Source organism: Pogona vitticeps, chromosome 3 (assembly GCF_051106095.1).
Source record: "Pogona vitticeps strain Pit_001003342236 chromosome 3, PviZW2.1, whole genome shotgun sequence".
Classification (NCBI taxonomy): Eukaryota; Metazoa; Chordata; class Lepidosauria; order Squamata; family Agamidae; genus Pogona; species Pogona vitticeps.
Window position 1 is genome coordinate 194,157,812 of NC_135785.1, and position 14,427 is coordinate 194,172,238.

Consider the following 14,427-nt stretch of genomic DNA (forward strand, 5'->3'; position numbering starts at 1 on the left):
CAGGCAGAATTCTGGGAGTTGTAGTCCAAAACAAACATATGTGCCTTTTCCATTTTATTAGTTAAAGTACCTTGGACTCTGTTGCTTATGCTGCAACATATTTGATAAAGCAATATTATTTAAAAAAAACTTATTTTGGGGAGCTAGAATTCCCATGCTAGCTGAGGCATTCTGGGGGTTGTAGTTCAAAAAAGGCACTCTAGATTATGAATCGTCCCAAACTTCCAGAAATAACAATTACAAATGCATTCTATGTTATCTTCCACAGGCTTCTGAGAGCTTAGTTAGCTGTTACCCTGAGGAAAGAGAGAGATGGGAAAAACCAGAGGAGAGGAGGAGTTTGAAGTTGACAGTGATGATAATGACAAATCATTAGAACATTGCTTATTATGGTTACGATCTGTATCAGTATGCTTATTGAGTTTATGGTGTCTATGAATCGTAGATTTTTAGAAAAAGATTTTAAATAATCGGATGGAAATTTTCATGTCCTTTTGGAAGGACAAATTTGATACTTGCATTGAAAGGATGATACGACTCTTTGAACAGTTGACTCGGGTACATCATCCTTTATGAAAATGGACTTCCTGGAACATCACAGCACATTAAAAAAATAGACAAGCACTTAGAGGTTTTTTTTTAAACTTCTATATGAAAGTGCAAAGATGACCCATTTTTTATAACATTCACAAAAAAGCCCAGCTTTTTTAGATAAAAACTTGTGAAAATGCACACAAACATTAAAAATGTATTTTCTTTGCAAAATAGTGGGTTTGCACCATAAAATTCTACTAGCATGAATATTAAACTAAACTCTGCCAAAATGGGGGGAGGGGGAAGCGACAAACAATCCCAACCTCTTACAATCTCACAGCAGGGAGAAAACTGAATTTTTCCATTCTAGCAAGCAAGAATGAAATAAGTCAAGAATGGTGCCACTATAAGATACAAGCCCTACTACATAAAATGGATCTTACATCTCAATATGCATAGGAGATTGATATATTTGCATTTATTAGGAATGAAGGGTTGGAAGTGTTGCTTTCCAAGCAGGAGGACTTTGAACAGCTTCTGTTTACACAGTCACCAGGTAATATAATATTTTAATCTGGCATAATTGGACTTGAATTGGCTTCTACTTAGTGAACAAACCAAAATTTATCCCAGGGTTCTGATAAAGATTGGCTCTGTTAATGTATATTTTCCCCATTCCCCCCCCCCCCACAAGTCATTAAGTAAACTGTGTTTCCAAAGCAGGCCAAATGAGGAGGGGGGCTTATGCAGAGTGATGGGCTACCTCCTAAACACTGTGGAAATTTCAGAAAACATAGCATGGGATGAAACACTACACTATAGCCTGCCTACAACCAGCTTTAAACATATCTTAAGCAGATTTTGCCTGGCCATCATTTCCATGTACTGTATTCCATGTACACAAGTTATTGGTGTTTGCCCGATGAAGTGGGAAATTTTACTCCACGAAAACTCACATTTCTTTGATTTTTAGTGCTCTAATAAAGGTGTCACATTCTTCTTCAATTTGTGTTGTGTAATCACCACACAGCTTCCCTTTGAATTTTTCTTCTTTGATTAGTATTATTTTCAACAATCATGTATCATCAAATTCCAAAAACATTATGCAAAATTTACACTGGATTCCACTATTGCACAAAAGGATGCACAGCAGAAATCCCAAGCCTACAACACTTACAGCCAGTCTCCCAGATGTCTCAGAAAGAGCAACTGCTTGTGCTGTATTCCCTGTGCACAGTACCACTTTGCTGATATGTTCTAGGGTCTTATTATTTACATCCACCAGAGTAAATCCAACAACATAAATCTCAGCAGCAAATTGCTGCTTGTTAAGTACTTGACATAGGCATTTGCTGTCACTCATCACTCATGTCTCAGCAAACCACAGTAAGTGCCTACACTGATTTCTTATGGCAATTGGTCACTGAAATTTATTCTGATGGATTCAAACCAGTGTAATTTTTCAGTTAAATTTCTGTTGCTGTGTTAGACATGGAGCTTTCATAATTTCCTAAAAAGCACAGACACTTGCACAATATGGTTGTTGTGGATTTTTTGGTTTTTTGGCCATGTTCTGAAGGTTGTTCTTCCTGACCTTTCGCCAGTCTCTGTGGCCAGCATCTTCAGAGGACTGGAGTAGGCGAAATGTAGGCCACAGAGACTGGTGAAACGTCAGGAAGTATAACCTTCAGAACACAGCCAAAGAACCCAAAAAACCCCACAACAACCATATTGTTCAAGTGTCTGTAAGTAGCACACTTCACACAGTTTTTTTGGGGGTAGCTTTGTTGGTCTGTTGCAGCAAAAACATCATCTTCTTGTAGTACCTTAGATACCAAAAAAGTCTTAGCTGGCATAATCTTCTAAGGACTTCAGCAAGTTTATCAGACGCATAGAATGCTGCCTCAGTTTGCAGCTTACTGCTTGGCAGGGAAAATGGGATTAGTAAAGTGAGAAAACTGAAATTATTACTTTAACTGTACTTGCCAACAAACAGTAATGGTACAGTAGCACTAAAACTTTAACATAAAGGAACTGATTAACACATATTTTAAGAAGAAAATTGAATTGGCAAGGTAGGTTAACTTAGGATATTTTCAAGCTATGATATGTTCTTTTATTTTATCTCTGAAAGAAATCATACCTTGCTTCCTCATGCCATAAACTTGTCCTCACATTCCCCTGCACACATATACCCCACAAAAGAGATAACTGTAAAAGTCATGGTGAATCTCTGGGAATTCTCATGGACCAGTAAACACTGATGGCAAAAATAAATAAATCAGCTATTGAATAAGAGTATCAACCAAAGCCCCTCTGTGTGAAAAAAATCATTATTTATTTATATGTACCAGCAATGAACATAGTTGCATGACACAATTCCCCTCCCTTCATTTTATCTCTCAAACGACTGAGTAAATTAGGTTAGAGTAAGATTATTGACTGGTCTAACCACATACAGGGAGCCTTGTGATTAAGCAGGAATATGAATTTGGGTCTCCCTATTCTGATCAGTCTGATCATTATGTTATACTGGTTGTCTCAGATTGGTGACTAGTATATAAATGGTGCCAAGTTGAAATATATTGGTAGAAAAATAATGCAATTGTTTAAAGTGTTTAATTTGCATAATATGAAAATGCCATTATCAAAATTTGCAGCATATGTAAATTAAGCCGCACAGACTAACCGAGTATGGGATCTCTAAATGCATGTTAAGTTGGTCAAAAGAAGAAATATTGTGACTTCTTATCAGCAAAAGCCAACCAACCAAAACTGTATACAAAAAAAATGGTCCTGTGGCAGCAAGAAAATATAAACAGATTATTTTGATGAGATAATCAGAAAATGGAAAGAAATACGTGCTCAGATTTTGTAGGCAGTTGGTTATAGAGGCACAGGTTGAACTCCAAGGTGCTGAGGGAAATGAGAACCCTCAAATTCAAAGTGAAGAAGAAACTGAGGGCTCGGTAGTAATTGCCTCAGAGTGAGAAAATATCCAAAGCTCCCAAGATTTTGAAAAAAAATGAAAGATAGAACAAGAATTTAAACTGAAAGATCTAGCTATGAAACACCAATTAGAATTGGAAAAAGAAAACAGGAAAAGGGAATTTGAGCAAGAATTGGAAAGAGAAAAAACCAGAGAATTTGAAAAGAAAAGGGCATTTGAGCAAGAAAACAAGGGAATTTGAACAAGAAAACAGGCAAAAAGAAATACAGTTCCAATTTGAGATGAAAAAATTAGAATTAGCTGCCCAAATAATAATAATAATAATAATAATAATAATAATAATAATAATAATAATAATAATAATAATAATAATAATAATAATAATAATAATAATAATAATAATAATAATAATAATTCTAGTGTGGTAAATCCCTCAAAGATCAACCTAATTTTTTCCCCAATATCAGGTCCTCCCTGAGCTTTCCATGAAGCCACACCGGCCTTTTTTACTGACTCCCACCTTTTTTTCTTGTTAGAATTATTTGTAGTTTTGTTTATAGAATTATTTTAGTGACTCCTACCCTTCTTGGACTCCTTTTCTTATTAGGATCCCCTGCCATGGGAAGTTACTCATCCTTGTTCTGAGATTATTAAAATTGGCTTTTTTTAAAAAAAAAAATCCAGCATATGTGCATGACTGCACTCTGTGTGGTTTCCTTTGAGATCAAGAATTATAGTAGAACATGGTCACTCTCACCCAGAGTTCCCCTTACTGCCATTTCCTCCACCAAGTTATCTCTATTGGTTAGAATCAAGTCAAGGATAGCTAGTCCTCTAGTTTCTTTCTCCACTTTTTGTAGGAGAAAATTATTAACCACACAAGCCAAGAATTTCTGGGAAGGACCATACATTACAGAATGTGCCTCCCAACATATATCTGGACAACTGAAATCTTCCATCAGTACTACATCATGTCTCTTTGAAATCCTTGCAATTTGTTTTTCAAAAGTTTCATCTGCTTCCTCTCCTTGATTGGGTGGCCAGTAGTAGACCCTAACTATCATGTTCCTTTTTTCTTTTTGCCCCAGCTAGATTGCTCTCAATGGGACATCCAATTTCCTTCTCCAGTATTTCTGTGCAGGAATGCATATTTTTTTACATATACTGCAACTCCACCTCCCTTTCTATTCTCCCTTTCTTTTTGAGCAATTTATATCCTTCAATTGCTGTACAGTGGTGCCTTGACCTACGAACATCCTTACTTACAACCATTTCGAGTTACGACCAGCTCCAGCTACAAAATTTTACTTCTACTTGCGACCAGAGCTTCCACTTACGGATAGAAAAAGGCAGGGGGAAAAGGTGAGAAATTCAAATTTCTAACTGTAGGTGGCGAGGAGGCTGCTTCTTTGTAGCTCTTTCGCCCCACCAGTTAGAAAGCGTGCATCGGAGGAGGCTTGGGACTGCCTCCTTCTGCTCCTGAGTAAGTATGTGTGCGTGTGTGTGTTTGTGTGTGTGTGTGTGTGTTTGCAGGGAGGCTTCAGGCTGCCTGGTAAGGTAAGGTGCTGTTTTCTGCTTTTTAAAAACTATTTTGGGTGTTTTTGCAGTGTGGTTTTGAGCTGGGGGGTTATGTTTCTGTGCTGTGATGCGTCTTGGGGGGGCTGTTTGTTTTTTGTGTTTTTTTCCATTTCCGATGAGTCTTGGGGGTTGTTCCTTTTTGGAATGTTTTTCCCATTTCCGATGGGTCTTAGGGGGGGTTGTTTTTTGGGTGGTTTCCCCCATTTCTGATGGGTCCTGCATGCTTCCCTTGCTTTTTCCTTTGTTTTCTTTGCATTTCTGACCTGCCCCATTTGTTCTCTGTGCATTTCTGATCTGCTCTGTTTTCTGTGCATTTCCAGTGGGTCTTGCACACTTGATTGCTTTTCTCCCCCCCCCCTTCAGCCGGGAGGGATTAATTGCGTTTTCCAATGAGTCTTGCAGTGATTTGTGTGCGCGTGTGATTGGGGGGAGGCTGGAATGGATTAATTGCATTTCAATGCATTCTTATAGGAAATGGTGCATTGACTTACGGCCGTTTCGAGCTACATCCACCTTCTGGAATGGATTATGGTCGTAAGTCGAGGCACCACTGTATTCCAGTCATGGGAGTCATTCCACCAAGTTTCAGTTATTCCTATCAAGTCATATTTGCCCTCCTGAACTAAAATTTCCAGTTCTTCTTGTTTGTTTCCCATACTCCTGACATTTGTATATAGACACCAGAGATTGTGTGATATGTGGCCTGTTTATACATTTTTATGAATATTACTATTAATGTTAATGTTATTATTGATCCGTATTTGAATAGTTTGGTCTGTTCTTTTTGTGAGTAAGGCTTCACCTATCCTTAAACCCGTGCTAGTGTCTCCCTCCCCCTTCCAATTCACTTTAAAGCTCTTCTAATGAAGTTCTTCATGCTGTGGCCAGACACATGCTTTCCAGTCCCTATCAGGTGCAAGCCATCTCTTGCTTGCAGTCCTTCTTCCAGGAAGCTTAACCTGTGGTTCCAAAAACCAAATCCCTCATGTTGACACCATCTTCGTAGCCAGTCATTCACTTTGAGTATTTCCCTTTCAATTCTTCTTCCTAGTACTGACAGAAGTACCTAGGAATGGCTGTGGTGTTTGGGTTGATAGGAATTGCAGCCTCACGACTTCTGAGGGACACAGCTCCCACACCTCTACTTTAAAATATATTCTTGAAAGACAGAATGTGTAGCAATCCTATTACTCACTAGGACCCTGGGGTTCTAATTTACTGGAGGAATTATTCAGTTTTATTCCAGTCAGAATTCTTGTTCTGACTGTCAGGTTGATATGATCACCTGAACTATTTCCTCTGTTCCAAACTTTGTTAAATAACCTAAATAAATTCTATTGACACAATTTTGTGTGGGGTTTTTTTGCAGTTACTTGTGCAAGGCTATGTATAGATTGGATCTAGTTTTAATCAAAGGGGGAGTAAACCCACTGAAACCAATAGAATAAAGTTATTATTCCTTATTAGTCATTAATTATTAACTTTCTTTTCTTTTTTTCTTTTATTTCCTCTTCTTTTTCCTTTTCCTTTTCCCTTTTCTTTCTGCTGATGGGACTACTCTAAGCATTAAAGATCCAACATTGTGTTTGTTTTGAAGTAGTTTTCAGGGTGTTTGATTGACATATTTCTAATTCAGTGTGGATTCCAGCCAAAAGCAAATGTTACACTGTTTCATGTTTAGTGCAACAATGCTGTTAATTGTGAAGATACAAATAAATAGTGTTTAAAATCAAAATTACAATTATGGTCAAAATATTTTAATTACTGCAACTAAACATGAAAATTTCCTCTTAATAGGACAGTACATTGAATTAAAAAGTCTTTGAAATTTCAGATACCAGTTAATATAAATTGTTATCCAGAATATCTAATCTGCATTAGACTGCTATGAAAACAGCATTTATTTCCGCTAAGCATGTTACCGGAATTAAATGGTCCTCGGAAAACAAATTGAAGCCTCCTGTACCAGATGAATGGCATTCAGGGGTATTAAAGAAACATGCAGATATAATTCCAGAGCCTATAATTGCTGAGAATTTTTGAAGTGAGGTCCTGAAAAATGAAGGGGAGCAAATGCCATTCTCATCTTCAAAAGAGAGGAGGGGAAATCCAGACAACTACTGACCAGACAGCTCAATATACACAAGAGTAAAACTTCTAGAACAAAATATTAAGCAGTTGATCTGAAAACACTTAGAAAAGAATATTGTGACTTCTAAGAATCAGCATGGGTTTTTCAAAAACAAGCCATCCCAGACTAATTTTATATTTTTGTTCGAAAGTGGTAGATGAGGGGGGATGATTTAGAACAGGGGTCAGAGACGTTTTTTACCTTTTACCCCCCCCAAAAAAATTTTTTATATATGCCGACATTACCCCCTTGATTTGAAAGGAAGGAAATCATACATTATTTGAATTCAAAATATTATTGAATCTACACACGTGTGTACCAAACTAGCAGGATATATCATCAGTATCAATGGTTGCCAGGCTATGTACCAAACTAGCAGGATGCACCAAATTTAATAAAGAAGTGCACTATTTTTGCTGGAACACATTGTACTCCAGCCATGGGGTGGTATAGGGAGTAGGAAGGTGTCCAACATGTCTAGTAAGTTGCATTAAATTTTTGCTATCTCGCAGAGGATTTAATCATCATCAATGGCTGCCAGAGTGGTGCTAGCAATGACGTGCATGCTAGAGACAGCCAACACAGAGTTGGCGGGGGGGGGGGCTTTTCCTACCACTTTAATCATTCTGTGTGTGGTGTGCAAAAAGGAACAAACCAGGCTAAGGTCACGTCACCCACCCTGGTGCCACAGCCCAATGTCAAAGGACCAGTGCACTAATTTTTTTATCATCCTTAATGGAAAACTCAGCAGTGGCCAGAGGATTGGAAAAGATTAGTCTATGCATTCAATGCATTCCTACGGGAAATGGAACCTCACAAGACAAAATTTTCGCTAGACAGCATTAACCACGGAACGGATTAATGTTGTCTTGCGAGGCACCACTATACATTTATTCAATTACAGTCATGTCATCTTCTTCTGGTTGCTGCACAATAGTGGAGGGTGGGTTTTCACTTAACTGGGGCTTATTTTTGGGGTAGGGCTTATATTACGACCATCCTGAAAAAACATACTAGGGCCTATTTTCAGGTTAGGTCTTATATTCGGGGAAACAGGGTAGTACCATGCTATTATACTTTGGGCAGATGTCACCTTGAATATGTGTCCAGTTCTGAGTACCACAGTTTAAGAAGGATAAGTCTTGAATATGTCCAGAAGAAGGTGACCTGAACTGTAAAAATCTGAAAACTAAGTACCATTAAGTTCAGGAAGCTAGGTATATTTAACCTGAAGAAGAGAAAACTGAAATACAACATGCTAGCCTTCTTTAAATATCAGAATTGTTGCCCCATGGAAGATGGAATAAGGTTTGTTTTTGTTTGTTTTTTAGGTCCAGAGGGTAGGATCTGAAGTAATGGATTCAAATCACTGGAAAGGAGACATTGCATAAACATTAGAAAGAACATCTTGACAACAAGAACTGTTCAACATGCAATGAATACCCTAGGGGGAGGCTGGATTCTCCTTCATTTGAAATTTACAACAAAGGTTGATGGTCATTTATCAGGGATATTTTAGCTGGACTCTGTGATCCTTGGAGTTGCTTTCAGATCAACAGTTCTGTGATTCATGATTTTAACCTCACCAATTCCTGAAAAATGTAAAGGCAATTGAATAAGACTCTGTTTTATTTAAGTTTAAAGTTTTAGTAATACGGTAGCATAGTTTCTATGAAGAGAAAGGTTTGCTTCCTTTGACTTTGTGAAAATAATAGACAAGTAAATTAACTTCTTTTTACTATAGGGAAAGAAATTCAATGGACGTGATGAAAATGTTAGTATAAATGCATAGTTCAAAAAAAAAAAGCCAGTGCATTCTGAAGCAGGTAAACCCTATACACAAAGAAAATTCTTGCTAGGATTTGGCAAGTAAGATCTTTACACATACATATGTAGATAGACTGTTTTCTTTCAGTATCCTCAGAAACACTGTAACCTGGGGTGGACAAACTATAGCCCCTCAGTATCACACCCTCCAACCTACCAAAATGTTTATAATTTATTTTAAATTTATTTTCATCAAGAAATCCAGCTGTGCCTTTCCAGGCATGGAAGAAAAAAAATTGCTATGCTTTTGGCCCTCCTGACATGTTCACACACACCCAAATGTTTGCAACTTTAAAAACTTTTTAAGGCCACTAAAAAAATACAGCAGATTTTTTTCCACTACAAAAAAAGCTGTTTAAAAATAAGGGGATGAACAACGTGTGAGAGCAGCCCTTTAAGGTGTAGAAGTGGGGATGTGTAGCAGTCAGATTTCTGGAATTTGCCCACTACAGTACCAATGCCATCTAGTTAGAACAGTGGGATTTGACCAATAGCCAAGTATGTTCCAGGAGAAAAGCAAGGAGGCCCCTTATCAGAAAGAAAGAAAGAAAGAAAGAAAGAAAGAAAGAAAGAAAGAAAGAAAGAAAGAAAGAAAGAAAGAAAGAAAGAAAGAAAGAAAGAAAGAAAGAAAAAGAAAGAAAGAAAGAAAGAAAGAAAGAAAGAAAAAGAAAAGAAAACCACATTATGCAGACAACAAGTTGGGGAGAATGCTAAAGCTTACATTTGTGCTGTACACATTTCCTTACCAGCATCTGAAAGCAGGTTTCAGTTGGCTACTTCTAGACATCCAGAACTTCATGGAAGATTAAAACTCTATTTAGTATGTAATGTCTTCATTTATACATATAACAGTCATGAATTCAGAAAAACACAAAAATAGCACCACAATAGCACTACAAACTGGTACATCTCGGTGGAAAGAATTCAATATTATCCATTAATTAAGTATCCATTACTCTTTTCTGAAACCTATAAGACATAAATCTATTAGCACCAATTATAGAGTGTAGACCACTCAAGAGAGTAGGAGAAAAACATGAATATGATATGCAATCTGAGTAGATAGCAATAAATATTTTCAATTTCTCTTTTCTAAGGAAACTGCAAACATTTAGTTAAACACACAGGGTCATGGTTTGATGGCTGCAATGGTTAGGGATAAGTGGCATGTAAATAGTATTCATGTCTTCCAAGCAAAGTCTGGGGCAAGCCTTAAAAATGACCTTGGAAATCTGTGCAACATGTGATTTCAATGGGATTTGTTTTTTTGTTTTTGTTTTTAAGGAATACTTGTCAGACCAGAGCATCCACTTTATCACTTCAAGAAATAATAGGACATGGATGGACTTTTCTAGCCACGGAAATATTCCTTCAAAAATCAAAGACTCCCCATATTGTAAAACAACGACAACTTTGTACCAATGTTAGTTTTTCTGTTACCTGAGTATACTGTTGCTTTATTTCATCTCTGTGTATTTCAGAGCAATGTGCACTTATTAATTGCATTTGCACCCCACCCTTTTTGTCCTTTTTTGTTCCAAATGTTCTCCATCATATTTTGACTTTCAGACAGAGGTCACCATATCATCTCCTCCTTGAAAAGGAAGGAAACCTGAAATGGCAAGCTGTTAATTCATTGTCACTTTTGTTAATCCAAAACAGTCTGAGTAGAGGAAGGGCTTGTGGGTGGAAGGGCATTTAATGCTTCTTCAGTGCTTCTTCTTAAAATCGATTCACTCAAGCTGCCTATCTCAAAAAAATCTATATGGACCGGAGTCAATAATGAAATTAGTGTGTACTATGGGAAAGACCTATGGGGAAAAACAGAATGCATTTGCTTGAGAAAGGAGATGGGGAAGATGCCTAAGTCAGATTCTTGGTGCCTCTGGGCCAGTATTGTCAACACCAACTGGTAGCAGCTCTTTGCAGTCCTGCTGAGAAATGCTGTAGGTTGAATCCAAAACCTTCTCCATGCAAAATATATGCTCTGGCACTGAACGAAGATAATGAATATAAAAACAAGATCCTGACTGGTTAAGATGGTGATAGCCCAAGTAGGCCAACACTAGGTCAGTTAAGCCTGTGCTGAATCCAAACCTGTCTCAGCCTAGAGATACTGAAGATTTCTTAAGATTATCTTCACCTTGGCCTGTCTTTGTGGCTATATTTCTGAATCTAGGCTGGAGGAGGCTTGGCGCTGATAGAATCATAGAAAAGTGAAGTAGGAAAGGGCCTACAAGGCCATCAAGTCCAACCCCCTGCTCAATGCAGGAATACAATCAAAGCATATCTGCCAAGTAATTATCAAGTTTTTCTTGAATGCCTCCAGTGTTGGAGCACTCACCATGTAACCTGGTCCTTCCTACATCTCACCCCTTTGCCTTCTTTTTTTTTAATGTAGAACAAGCTTATGCCCAATTCTGATCTCTTACGATCAACACATTACTGAGTCAGGATGGCACCATTAGTTAACATTTTTAAAAACAACACAAGTATGACTACTGCCCTGTTGTAAAAATCCTGTTCTACAGATTTGCCAGTGGAAAGGAAATTGTGTAATGCACAGTGGCAAATTGCCATTTGTTAATGAGTCTGCACTGCACATTAAACCAAGTGACTTACTGGATGACCAAGATTTAAAGAGAGGACCTATCAATTAGCAGCAATTTACTACTGCAGGTTATACCACTGCCCTTCTATCAGCTTAAATATGCAAAAAGGATTTTAGTTATTCTCTATTACTCTAACCAGCCTATACTCTATGTATACAATTCTCATGGGTCACATGAACAATGTATTTATATTGTTCATTTGAGCATACTGTACTGTGTATTGAGCATTGTTTGCATTAAATTGTTAATTTGTGTGCTTTATATACATATATTTTATTTTGCTGCATAACACTCAAATTTTTTAATCTAAATGGCTTATAAATACATTTTAAAATATTGTTGTTGTATAGTCGTTAAGTTGTGTTGGACTCTTCATGACCCCATGAACCAGAGCACGCCAGGCCCTCCTGTCTTCAACTGCCTCTTCCACTGTTCCAATGACATTGTCCAACCATCTCGTCCTCTGTCGTCCCTTTCTCCTCTTGCCCTCACACTATCCCAACATTAGGGTCTTTTCCAGGGAGTCTTCTCATGAGATGGCCAAAGTATTGGAGCCTCAGCTTCAGGATCTGTCCTTCCAGTGAGCACTCAGGGTTGATTTTCTTCAAAATGGATAGGTTTATTCTCTTTGCAATCCAAGGGATTCTCAAGAGTCTCCTCCATCACCACAATTCCAATGCATCAATTCTTTGGCAGTCAGCCTTCTTTATGGTCCTGCTCTCACTTTCATACATCGCCACCATAACATTGACTATGCAGACCTTTGTCAGCAAGGTGATGTCTCTGCTTTTTAAGATGCTGTCTAGGTTTGTCATCGTGTTCCTCCCAAGAAGCAGGTGTCTTTTAATTTTGTGGCTGCTGTCACCATCTGCAGTGATCATGAAGCCCAAGAAAGTAAAAGGTATCACTGCCTCCATATCTTCCCCTTCTATTTGCCAGGAGGTGACGGGACCAGTGGCCATGATCTTAGTTTTTTTATGACGAGCTTCAGACCATTTTTTGCATTCTCCTCTTTCACCCTCATTAAGAGGTTCTTTAATTCCTCTTCACTTTCTGTCATCAGAGTTGTATCATCTGCATATCTGAGGTTGTTGGTATTTCTTCTGGCAATCTTAATTCTGGCGTGGGATTCCTCCAGTCCCACCTTTTGCATGATGTATTCTGCATATAAGTTAAGTAAGCAGGGGGACAATATACAACCTTGTCATACTCCTTTCCCAATTTGGAACCAATCAGTTGTTCTATATCCAGTTCTAACTGTTGCTTCCTTTCCCAGATATAGATTTCTCAGGAGATAGAGAAGGTGGGAAGGCACTCCCATTTCTTTAAGAACTTGCTACAGTTTGTTGTGGTCCACACAGTCAAAGGCTTCTGCATAATCAATGAAGCAGAAGTAGATGTTTTTCTGGAACTCTCTGGCTTTCTCCATAATCCACTGCATGTTAGCAATTTGGTCTCTAGCTCCCCTGTCCCTTCGAAATCCAGCTTGTACTTCTGGGAGTTCCCTTTTTTAAAAAATATACCCACCACAAATATTAATCTATTAAGCCAGCATATTATTGACGTGAATAATATCTATACCTTTTTTCCAAGTGTATAGATAAATGTTCTGATTAATTAAACTAATATTTCAAAAATATCAAGCTGTACCTGATTTCTGCAACAGTTACACTGGAAAGAAGCTTTGTTTTCATATTACTTATTTGGAAACTGTCTTAGGTAAGTATATTGCAAATAATAGCCCAATATTGTCTACTCCTCTGTATGCTGATTAGCATAATGTTTAGACTCTGTGTTTGCTTCTTATAATAGATTTGTTGCTGTGAAACCAGATAAAATACTGACTTGAATGACAGTACAAAACATGCTGTTTTCTAAATGGGGCAGAATAAAATGATGTAATTACTGTAACATACAGCTCTGCTCTCACCTGTCTGTCACAGCTGGGCAGGGGAACATCAGCCAATGAGAGGACGGAGGGTGGCGCAGAAGGGGAAGGAGCTGGATTATCTAAGGAGGGTGTGTGATGTGTGTGAGAGAGTTTTGGGAGTTTGGGAGATGAGAGAAATTGGTTGAGAGAGTGAGATAGATTTATGAGAGATAGTCAGTGAGGGAAACGTCTGTGTGAGGTACATTAAATGAGAAACTTGATTTACAACCTGATTTACTACCTGTGATTCACTCCTTTTATTTTGTCAAATCAATAAACACAGTTTTTGTTTTAGAAGAAACATTTGTCATTTTTGATTACTCAATAAACTTTGGTGGCAGCAGTAGAAGAAGAGGAGTGAGCACTCTGGGAGGCCTGAGTTGACAGAGGCGTCAGAGTGGCCCGCTACATAAATTGGTGTCCAGCGTGTGGGATAGGAAGTGGTCCAGTAAGGCCTTGGTCTGGAAAAGTGCCCAGAGCGGATCTTTAGTCAGGGACGTCTGAGTGGACAAGTGGGTAACCTTCTAGGACTTGTCTCACGGGGAGAAAGTCTAGTAGAGGGGCTCTGAAGCTCAGATTGGGGACTAAGATAGGGATTCTGGCTCTGTGGTAACCATTTCTGGGGAGTGAGTTGCCCAAAGCAGAATCTGTGGCAGGTTGGCTAGCTTGTCCTGAGTTTAAGGGAGAACTCTGAGGGGCCAAAGCGGAGCCAAGGGCAGATAAGCTGAGGGGACTCAAAGACAGCTAATCCTAGGACAGGGTGAAGCTGTGGGTTTGAGTGGTTTTGTTGCCTGAGGCAGAGAAAAAGCTCTGTCTGTGGCGAAAGGCGTAGCTGGGGGCAGGGGCCTAGACACTGCGCCTAGCT

The 14,427-nt window shown here is 38.4% G+C and overlaps 1 protein-coding gene across 1 annotated transcript in view; it reads right to left on the reverse strand.

Annotated features, from left to right (window-relative positions):
• CFAP47 (cilia and flagella associated protein 47) overlaps positions 1–14,427 on the reverse strand; it is a 326,940-nt gene that overhangs the window by 70,389 nt on the left and 242,124 nt on the right. The gene's annotated exons all lie outside the window — the stretch shown is intronic.